The sequence below is a fragment of the Stigmatopora argus genome, chromosome 13 (assembly GCF_051989625.1).
Source record: "Stigmatopora argus isolate UIUO_Sarg chromosome 13, RoL_Sarg_1.0, whole genome shotgun sequence".
Classification (NCBI taxonomy): domain Eukaryota; kingdom Metazoa; phylum Chordata; class Actinopteri; order Syngnathiformes; family Syngnathidae; genus Stigmatopora; species Stigmatopora argus.
Window position 1 is genome coordinate 14,897,683 of NC_135399.1, and position 9,290 is coordinate 14,906,972.

Genomic DNA, 9,290 nt, shown 5'->3' on the forward strand with positions numbered 1-9,290 from the left:
GCTTACATGTGGTAAATTAAAACTATTCCAGATTTACTATTGTCCGTGTTAAAGATGAAGGACGCAAAAAAGAAAGAAAAACAGCCATTTTTTTCTTTGTTTTGACGGCTCGCCTAACATTTTCAACATTTTTTCATATTGCGGTTTCATAAAACTGCACAAATCATACAATGTGCTGACAAAGAACACGTGATAACCTCCAGGAGGTCGTCATACGAAGATTGCTCTTTATCGGAGAGGCCTTTGTGTAATCAGGGTTCCATTCGGAGCGGCTACTTTGGCAGCGGCGCGGAACGGAGGGTGATTTTCAAGCAAGCATCGCGGAGATCTTTGGCACGCCGTCTTGGCGGTTTCAGTCTCGTTCCGCAATCTCCCGGCGCGGGAGGACACCGAGGTCAGCGTGAACGCTAACGGGCTAACGCTGTTTTGGGCCTTCGTGAGCGTCTCGTGGAATGATGTCATTACCTAAACGGTTTCTTCTGAAACGCGAGCGTTTAGCCGCAGTTGCGTAATCGTCTGCTCGGCATTGGCCGTTAATAAGAACGGCGTTCTGGGTCGCCGAAAAGGAGACTACATCCCAGACGAACATCAAGGGAAGTCGGCCTGTTTTCTTTTCGCTTCGGGGAGAACGATGCCTCGTAACGATTATTCTCAAAGACGCCGTCGCTGCCATATCCGGCGTTTAAACTATTTCTAGTGACCCCGAAAGCGTGTGTTTGCTTTGGGTTTAGGTTAGAGTGGAAGTTCTAACCATAAACACATTTTGGCATGGAGACGTTAGTTAGTGTTGCCAAAGTTTCTTAGAAAAAGTAGTCAAATTACAAACCTCGAATTCATAAAGTGACGTAGTTGCTACTAGCACAATGAATTTACTTTTGGTGAAAATTAACGCCGAGCAATTTTGGATTTGTAACTTGGATCAGGTGACTGGCTTAATGTTAAAAGATAAAGACGATATAACAAATGCAGTAAATGAATGCATTGTTGCGGCTTGTGTGTGAAAATAAACACGTTTATAGTGCCACTTAAAGTCCCAAAAATACCAAGTACCAAAATGCAAAAAAAAAAAAATTGTACATGGTGCCAAAATCAAAGAGTAATGTACGATAATTTGTAATAACAAGATTTGGCAAAAACTACTTTCTTCTGACGCTTATGTTTCCATTTCAACCGTCTTTAAATTTAGTTTAATTTTAAATGATTGTTTGCTGGATGGCATGAGTAGTTGATAAAAATATTGTTGATAACAATAACAAAGTAGTTGATGAATTCTGATATTTTAAGCAAGCTAACTATGGCGTGACCTCCAAACACGTGACTTTGAATACAACACTTATTCTTATTTGATTATTGCTCCAATGTGTCCACACGTGGGGGGAAAAAAGTGGCTATTTTTACAGGGGTTGCCGTTCACACGGTCAGGCTACCTTGTTTTGCCTTACGCAACACAGGAGAAGTCAGACACATTTTGCTTCTTCCTCACGGGCCAAAGTGCTCGCCCTGGTCTGGCCTGGCCTCGTAGAACCAATAAAAAAGCATATGCAGCCACCGTGACATCACCCGCTCGTTTGCGCGGTTTGGCGTGCAGTCCCAATTCTCATACGAGGGGGATTTTACGAGTGAAGTCAGCCATATTCAAACCTGCCGATGGAGGTAGAGTAGAAAGTAGTTTTTTTCCATCTATCCATGCATATTATATACCAGACGTGTCCAAATAACATGTCTAATGGCCGTGTTTCAGTCCCGTGTTTATTTTCCTCGCGGCAAATGATTAAAATACATTTGAATTTATATGATCGTGACGTCCAATTCGTTTCGACAATCCCTGCCAATGAGTTCATATTTGAAATAAATAAATGTTAAAAAACACTTTTTTACTCAATGGCAATCCCCGTGGAAGACCTTTCGGTCAAATTGAATTGGAAGTCGTTTACAGTCAATAGCGCTCAATGAGTTAATACTTAAAAAGCAATACTTTTGAAAATCGTTTCTAACCGAATGTCTGTCTGTTAGGCAAACGGACACATGGCCAAACTTCATTCAAATGATACAAATACAGAAAAATAAACCATCTTTGATCTACCCGGTGGTTCACCCATTAACAAATGAGACTAAATTGCTCCATTTCCCATTTTGATGTGAGCCAATATTCCTTCCAGAACTCTGAAGGTCTGAAAAGATGGGAAGAAATCCATTTGAGCACTTTTCTTTGGAAAACTGACTTTTGGAATAAATATTTGTATTTGGTTTGCTTTGGATGTTGGAAACTGCCTCATTTAAGTTTCACATCTTGACTAGACCACGTGCTTCCTAACTCGGTAATTTTATTCGGTGACATTGTTGTAAGCTTAAGGCCACAGAAGCACGGCTAACTTGACGCCATTTGGCAAGAACATATATATTTATCCTTTAACCATAATGGCTAAAAGCTTTTAAAACTTTGCCAACAAATTTGAAGACAGTTTTAAAGCTTTTATTGGACAGATATTAGACCGATTGACTTCTTAATCACTTTGAAATGGTACGATGATTAAAAATGTTTATGCTAACACCGCCTTTTCTCGGAGTCTTGGAATTAGCGCCAATATAATTGAACTCATTGGCAAAAATGTTGCTCTGTAACAAAGCCCAATTGGACCAATGTCATGGAAATCACTTTAGTACTTTAAAGAAAACACATTTATGGAGACAATTGAAAAGATTGGATGCACTTGGAATAAACCAAGTGGTGAAAAACGCAGTCTTACCGTGATGTTGACAGGTAGGATGAAGCGACCATTGTTGTGTAGAGAATCTCGCAGATTAGCAAACTTCCTTGCAGATATGTTCTGGCAGACGGCCGGCCATCGCTTAGTCCTGACAGTTGTATGGGAACCAGATGGTCTCCTGCCCAAACAAAGTCTATGTAATCAGGAGGCTGCGGTTTACACACTAACCTGTCAAATGACAATAAACAATGTATGCTAAGAGCGAGCACGATGCAGCAACGCTTGGATTTTACTGGAAATTTACGTGGAGGTACGTGCGTGCAGGTGGATTAGGGCTTGTTGTGGAAAATTAGAAAGGCTTCTAATGGAGAATTATTATTATTATTCTTTTTTGTGGCATTTGAAAATTAAGTTTAGTTTTTTTCCAGCGTGTCCACTGCTATCTGGGCGGTCAGCTGCTTACAATTAGACCTGCATGTCTTCGGTTCTTTGGCCCGCCTAATCGCATCCAGACGGGCGGCGCCTCTCGATCATGTCAAGGACCAGTAGCACACCAAAAAAATATATATATGAAACGAACAGTGATGGTGACACTTTTTCGAAAAGTTTCCAACTTGCGTAATGCCGAAGAACTTGATCTATGACTTGGCGAATTCCAGCAGAGCTGCTACAGAATCTTGTGTTGCAAATGTAACTGCTATTTTCCCACCTAGTCACCCATCTGTTTAACCATTGGGTCCGATTTCTGAACACGTGATTGGCTCGGGAACAGCCCTCAGTCTTTGGTCCCACCCACTTTTTGACCAGCATAGAAACTAATGCAAGCTAATCATTTTTGTTCACCTTTTTTGGGGAAAAAGCAGGAATGAAAAGCCTCCTTTAAACGTGAGCGAACAATAGGAGTGGTGCCTAAAAAGTTCAGCCTGACCTTCTGGCAGAACCTCAAGCAGGTAATACCTGAGTTTTTTTCACTGGAAACTATTTTAATGTAAAACACAGTGCGAGCGAATCATAAAAAAAAGAAAAAAAGATTCCTGCTACTCCAGGACTAATTAGACTCTGGCTCCATCTTAGCCAGGAAGTTGCTTTTTTCTAAGGGAATGTCAATTTCTAACACCTGCAGCACATTTCCCCACGTGGGCCGGCTGAGAATTAAAGTTCACGTGACGAAGCACTCTTTGGGGATGATGTAATCGGTCACATCAAATGAAACAGAATCAAGGTCGAGCGTCCTCGTTGCAGACTTTAAAACTAACACTTTGTTCTTATACTAAATATCCATTTCTCCCCCCCACATTTTTTTTCTATTCAGTTTTGGGGACCGTTGCATAACTTTCGATAAAGTGTGTCACTGACTTGCCGTGAAATTAGGCGGCATCTGATTATTTTCCATTTCACTCGGTAAGAGTTGGCTGTCCTAAATGTGTCCACGTCCCTACCATCCTCCAGCGTTCTGTCTCCGTGAGAGCTTTCACGTTTATTTATATTAATCAGCCACAGGAATCAGACGGAGCAGGCTATACAATTTTAAGGGTGGCTTGATTCACATTACAGAACCCTGAAAACAAACCCCGTCAATCAGAGAACACGTCTCGTTTATGTATGTTTTATCCTTATTAACATCATATTTGCAATTTGCACAGCATAGGTTTTCATTCTATTTAGAATTTTATCTTCCTACAGCACCCCAATGGATTTCAAATTAAACAATGTGGTTGAAACGGAGATATTCAGTTACTATTATAATTTTATATACCGTATTTTCACGACTATAAGGCGCACATAAAAGTCTTAAATTTCCTCCAAAATAGACAGGGCACCTTATAATCCAGTGCGCTTTATATATGGACCAATACTAAAATTGTTATCACGATAAAATAAAACAAATCAGTCGATAGGGTACAACTCTCACAACTACGACAAGCAGCCCCCGACTCTACTATTTTCCCCGTAGAAAAAGTACTGCGCAGTGACTGCTGGGATATGTAGTTCTTTTGTCAATACACCCAATGGATTGTGGCCTGTATACATCGACATCAACACAGTTTTACGAAGCATGGAAAGCAGCGTTGGAATAGTTACGCTAGCTACTATTTGCGAATGGATTGTGGCCGCCTGGACGAACGTATAAAACTCAGCGTTTTTGATGACTCATTTGGACAATTGTTCAATTCAGACACAGAAAATGAGGACTTTGATGGATTTGTGGGTGATGATGACATGAGTACATTGTAAAATGGCTAAATAAAGTTCAACCAAACTCAGTTTTGCTTGTTTCCTTTTTAAAAATGAGTTTTTAGCGTGTGGGTGTAGCGTGTATGTTTAGGCTGGTGTATGTTTTGCCATGGATGGCTGCGTCTATAAAAACAGTGCGTCCTTTGTGTGTAAAATATAGAAATAGCACTCGTTATTGACACTGCGGCTAAAAATACGATGTGCCGTATAGTCGTGAAAATACGGTATATAAGAATAAAAATATGAAGAAAAAAACGTGGTCTTGCTAGAGTATCGGCGTATACCACCAAAATCGATATCGGGAACCCCCACCCGCCCCCAAAAAAATCGGTGCAATGCTAGTTGTAACCGTGTTGTAGGAAAACCGGAACTAAAAAGCATTTTTTTGTGTGCAGTTATTACATCAATGTCAAAATTTCATGCCTCGCATCCTTTCCGCTGTCAGCCATGATCCTCCTCCTTGTAATGTGGCAAGCCATTTTTCATAAAAAAGATATATCTAAGCCCACACTAGCGCCAGCGAAGGCCGCACATAAAAATAAAAACCACATTGCATTGAGACTCGCATTGCATATCTTTTCCCCAGGTAATAAAACTTTTGATTTGTGTGCAAGGAAACGACGGTTTTGAGCAGAATTTTAAAAAAAAAATCCGTGCACGAACATGTTGTTCACCTTAAGTCTTTAGCGGTGCTTGCCGATGTTTGAGCCGTTGAGAGGCAACCGCAACAAGTGTTCAAGTCATCAGTGTTGACGTCATGGGCGAGGAGAAAGAGTTCAGGTACCGCCTCGATGTTCCATCAACTGTCCAAGCCCTTCAACATAGATTTGAAAATGTTGGAAAACATGTCAGCATATTGTAATGCGCAAATGAAGGAATCAATCATTACCGCTGGAGAAATAAGAGTTCCGCGGGTACATGCGGGAACTGAGGTGGTAACCTTATTTGTCCCGTCATGGAGCTGGCAAATCAATCTAAAATACGCTTGGTAAACGAAATTTAAAGTGTTCCCAGCCAACACGGTCTAGCGACGTCAATGACAGCCAGTGAGTTCACAAGAAAGTGACGTGAAAAGTCAATACGAGAGCATTAGAAAACAGCGTGATTATTATAATTCAAATAATCGTCAACAGGTAACAATTATGCCTCCACCAAGGCTTTGAAACCCAAGTCTTAAACTTTGCACTGAACAATACCCTCCGGTACTCGCACGCCAATGGAGGGAAAACTTGGCAGCCATCTTTGAACCACATGCACGCACACAACCCACTGTTTAGTTTAAGAATTAATGCAGTCATATTTTCCACTTGCTACTGAATGCTGAAATTTGTCATTTGACGTGCTTCTACCATCTTGAAAATAAAGGGAGCAAATTCATAACAAAACAATCCGCAAAGTGGTTATCTTATTAAAAGTTGACTTTGAATGTCTGCATTTTTAATATTGTTCTGCGTTCAAGGCATCCGTGAGTGGAAAAATCATCTCAATTATCTTTTTTTTTCTTTCCCTCATCCTTCGCATCATACGCAGTTCAAGTGAGGGGAAAAAAGTGTAGGCTTAAAAGCTGAGTTGTGAAAAGACCTTCTTGCTCTTGGCCCACTAGCAGACCTTTCCAGAGTCATGAGTTACAGGTCAGAACATGGCAGTGTCACGCCAGAGAGTGCTTTTCCATTTGACGGAGATTTTTTTTCTTCCTCCGACAGGTTGGTGGCCCAATGAGGACAGAGGACAAAAATCCTGGCAGTTTTCTTCATGGAGTATGAAATTTCGCTCTTTAACGAGAGCTTGTCAAAGTTTTTTGGGTGACACAGATTTACGCTTGCGTGGCTGGAGCGATTTGGCGGATGGGGCTGATGTGCTGAAAAGTCATAAAGGAAATGGAAAAGAATGATGACTAAAGCAGAGATAGGATCCATTGTCTTCCATCCGCTTTGTCCAATTTGGAAGTCGCAAAAGCTCCCCAGACACTTTTTTAGATACACCTGCGTCACTTAAGTTGCAGTAAACTGTTGCGGCGGAAATGTTAAACCATGACAAAAAAAGCTAAGTCTTGTTTAATACTACCAAGAGATTTTAAATATATAACTTTTGCCATTCACAATTAAATTACTGGCTTAGCACGTCAACGTCTAAAGTTCCCAAAACTTCCCCAAACTTCCCCAAACTTCAAGTCCTGGCTGTTTTTACCGTTAAATATTTAAACCCCATTCAAAGTATATACTCATACCTCAAAAATATAATTATAATTAGGTTACATTGCGGTGGGAACGGATGCGCTTGTTAAAAGGCAACGGAAAGGACAGACGGAGATTTATGGTTGTGGTGAGGGAAGATTTGCAGACAGCTGTAGTTACAGAAGACAAGGTGAGATGGAAGACACAGATTCACCGTGGGAAATGAATAAAGCTTAGCTCAAAAGGAAAGAAATAATATTTGTTTAGGGACATAATGGAAAAAAAAACCTCTGAGACAAGGATGACTTAAGCCATGACAAACGGGGACTCCTAAGCGGAATGGAAAAGAGTTGTGAAAACAAGAAGGGATGTCGTCAAAACAATTGCTAAACATTTGAAAAATAATCATCAATCGAAAGAAAATGTCAAGTCCTCAAATATGACAAGGCAGAGGGTCAAAACAAGAATCAGACACCAAATTCAGTCCCTCGTGTGGTGTTTGACTCAAGACAGCAGGCTTTTAATGGAGACCGTGACGAGAAATAATCAGGAAACATCTAAACTTGAACGTGAACTCTGGATTTGTTTTGATTCCTTTTCCGTCCAACTGTCAATTAAAAGAAACGGACAGTAAAAACAGTGAAAGACAGTGAGTGAACCGCACCACACGCTAATCAAAACTATCTGAGAGTTTGAGGATTACTTGTGACGGGATCCCGTGCTTACGAGGGACCCTCGTATAGGCTGATTGTTCTACGTGCTGATACAAACCAGACTGAATTCCACACTGTGTGAGCTCAGAGGGCCTCTTTCTGGAATCAGGTAATAGCGGAGAGGATAGAAAAAGAACCATGTGGAAAGAAGCCATGATGCTGTCAAGACAAGTTTACATGGAAAGGCAAGATGCGGAACGTGGCTATTGTCGTACATCTGTGGGTGACAATTTAGACTTTTAACATCAATTCTGCTTGTTCGCCTTATTCTACGTACGTTGCAACTTGAGAACTATTTTAAAACCCTACGATTTTAACGTGAAGCTCTGTATACCAATGTCGGACTGATAGAGGTTGAGTATCGCTGCCAACCATTCCCATCAAAGTGGATTGGATCTGAATTAGTGTCAATGGAAATCAATGAGTTCATATTCATTTTCAATTCTGCTTATCATCACGAGGGTCAAATGAGTACTGGCGCTCATCACAGCTAACTATGGACACCCTGAATTGGTTGCCAGCAAGTCACATAGTAAAATGAGACAGACATTGATACCTATGGACAATTTGAACCCGGATTACCCGGAGAAAAAACACACGGCCACGGGGACAACATGCAAAGCTCTAGCTCTTGGTCTCCGAACTCTGAGGCGAACGTCTTAACCACTATCACTGTGCCCTGGGTTAATATCTAAAAATAAATATCAACAAAAACCTTTTTTAAACCCTTTTAACCCGACTCCAATCACTTGAAAATGACATAATCGAGCCTAGCTAAAATAAATATGTGCCTGTCCACTGCAATTCAAGATAGAAGAAGTCAAGGATCTCATTTAAAAAAAAGGCGGAGTATGTTATGTAAGACGATGTTATGAACCGCCTCCCTCACAACAGATGTAGTCAGGACATGGGCCAGGTCAGGTGGATTACTCGGCGCGGTCGTCCATCACCGAAGCACGCTGTTATCATCATTATTATTATTACTGTCATTATGATATTTAATAGGCCCTTTTTGCTGTGATGAAAGCTGGGCTTGCTTTGCAAAAACTGGCTTCCTGGGGGAAACGCCCCCGCTGGCGCACACCCCTCGGTTTCCTGTCTCGTGGAATGACATGTGGGATCATCGACCATTTTTGGAGGGCGGGGACGGCCACGCTACGCGTACATGCACGTGCAGGCCGACATGTGTGCACCATGCGCACACACTTAATACACGCGTCGCGTCCTTGAGGCCCACCAGAATGTCTTGGCTGGCCACCATTAAAAAGGGGGAAGCAACACACTCACAAAATGACCAGAAACACATGAAAGATGCTTGTAAACAATAATATATCAACGTAGAAAGAAGAGTCGTGCTGTACTGCTGCGACAAGGCACGTTTGTGCTACATTTGACCTCGGTGTGTCGCCTTGGAACCACCGGGGAATATATTTATAGACTGAGAGACAATGTTTCCATGG